Source organism: Penaeus monodon, chromosome 26 (genome assembly GCF_015228065.2).
Source record: "Penaeus monodon isolate SGIC_2016 chromosome 26, NSTDA_Pmon_1, whole genome shotgun sequence".
Classification (NCBI taxonomy): domain Eukaryota; kingdom Metazoa; phylum Arthropoda; class Malacostraca; order Decapoda; family Penaeidae; genus Penaeus; species Penaeus monodon.
In genome coordinates, this window is record NC_051411.1 from 22,266,204 (window position 1) to 22,268,703 (window position 2,500).

Here is a 2,500-nt window from a genome sequence, read left to right on the forward strand (position 1 = left end):
TATGAAATCTATAGTAAAGGCAACCTTTGGTTTGTTAACTTTTGCATTCTAAGTATTTTACTTCTGCTCATCTTGAACTTAGCCATTTTCAGTGAGGCATATATATTGCAATTGTAGCAGTATATGATGCCCTTGTGATAGTGAAGGTAGTGATAGTGTTTATGATAGTGAGGGTAGTGATAGTGTCAGTGATGCTACTGTATTACTCTGTATGAATGTGGCACTTGAGTAAATGTTGAGTATGAGTAAATGATGCTCCCTGACCCACCATGACTTTCCTTGCGACGCCTTACAATCACAACTCCCTCCAGACAGTGGTTGGGTGAAATTATAAGGGAGCCAAGGAAATCCATTTTAGTTTTTGTTTATTTTTATAGGCAAACAGGTAATACTTTGTGTCATGATTCTAGGGTTACCTTTATACTTTCACCAAAACCACTGAAATGTGACTTGTGAAATCCACTTGTTTCAGTGAGCCCATTAATACTTAATTAAGGTTAATGTGTTTTCAGGCATCTTAACTTTTACTTTTTTAACATTGGCTGCAGAATGGAACAGAGTTGTAATTAGAAAATCAAAGATTTTTCATATTTGCTTTTATTTTTTTAATGAAGGTTAATACTAACATTTTGGAAAATATATTATTGTTATAAAACCAGGAGCAAGTTACAACTGATGATGATGATATGCAATAATGATTTGGTTTGGGTACTTGTATTTGAAAGTCCAAATGTTTAGAATTCATGGTTGCACATTTGCCAATTATAGGTTCTTTACTAGTCATACTCCCAGACATGAAGCAAAAGATAATGATAGAGTACATTTTTCCACCTAAGTATATATTTTTGATTGTTGATTAGTATTAAGATAGATTTAGAAACCATTGGGGATTTCATTTTTTAAAACTCAGAAGGTAAAATTCAATTCAAGTTATTTCAAATTTATTGCTCAAGAAATCTATTTTTTCCCTTTTTTCACCAAGAATTTAACAGTATTTTGGTATGAAAATTGAGTATCTGCTGTCTGAAAGGGTGTAAGTTTTCTTCCTACCTCTATTATTATAGGTGAATTCATATGGTTTTGTTATTTTTTACTCATTTTGACCTATTTTAATTTCTTTGATGAATATAAACCTCCTCTTCCTCCTCCTCTTCCTCCTTCTCCTCCTCCTCTTCCTCCTTCTCCTCCTCCTCTTCCTCCTCCTCCTCCTCCTCCTCCTCCTCCTCCTCCTCCTCCTCCTTTTCCTCTCCTCCTCCTCTCCTTCTCCTCTCCTTCTCTCTCCTCTCCTCCTCCTCTCCTTCCTCCTCCTCCTCCTCCTCCTCCTCTCCTCTCCTCCTCCTCTCCTCCTCCTCCTCCTCCTCCTTCCTCCTCCTCCTACTCCACCTCTTCCTTTCTTTTATATTTTAGAATTCTGTGTATTAATCCCTCTCATGTATAAGATGAGAGTGTCTACAATGTTTATTTAGGGTCCTTTGGAGATGTGCAACATGTATGTTGAGGCACTATATAGAGATATTTGCTGCAAAAGAAGTACTTCTTCAGACCATAAAATATTTTAACTAGTAGTTTCTGTTATAAATTCATGCGTGTGATTAGTTTCCAACTGGTTTTGCCTATCAGCCAAATTTGTGAGAGGGGGTTAGGTAAACAACGTTGAAAATGATCTGACTATTGTCATATGTGATAGGGTAAAATTCTTATTTAAGTTATGTTTAGTTGTGTATTAAGTTCAATCATTAGGTTCAAAAGTCATATTTTGTATGGTACTTCCTAGTTGATATTTTTTCTAAATATAGCAATAACAAAAAAAAGAAAGAAAAAAAAAATTGTCTCATTATATGGTATTTCTATTGAACATCAAAAGGCATGGAAATTGGTGCCAGTATCTAATATTTAACATATTGAATTCAGTTTGAGTGCAATAGGAAATATAATTTATTAAGGTAAAAAAAGGAAATTTATTGCACAAAATTTATTTGAATAGACAGATACTGCTTGTATTACTGTAAAATTCCACCCTGATTTAGGAAGTTATGGTTTATTGCCAAAGTATTGTATGATTTCTAATTTTCATCTGAGGTCCTTAAAGTTGGATATTAGTCGGTTACTGATGCCATGTTGCTTTTCAATATTGAGTAAGCAGTAGTTCCTGTGAACGTCAATGAAACAGTAAATAAGAAAAATCTAAGTTGTCATAATGACTTAAATTATAAGAAATAAATCATTCCTCTTTCGTTATTTGAGTTGAAATAGTAACTGAGAACTGTTGGATAACTAAATTTGAAGCCTGATTAGTTTTTATGTGCACTCTGATTCTCATAAAAGGTGAGAATAAAACTGTTTTCCCATTAGAATGCCATTGGGCTTCTTAAGTTAGAAGCATCCCAAGAAGAGTCATGAAGAAATTCACTGACAAGTACATGTAGTGATATAGGATATGTGTAATTGAGATCATACATCATTATAGCAAACCTCAGTTTACAAATTATACTTCTACTTT

General features: G+C 33.8%; 1 protein-coding gene across 1 annotated transcript in view; it reads left to right on the forward strand.

The window, feature by feature from the left end:
- LOC119589996 (importin subunit alpha-7-like) overlaps window positions 1–267 on the forward strand; it is a gene marked incomplete in the record, with an annotated part of 42,349 nt that extends 42,082 nt beyond the window's left edge. The window contains 1 exon segment of the mRNA XM_037938702.1: window positions 1–267.
- Window positions 268–2,500: the final 2,233 nt, after the last annotated feature.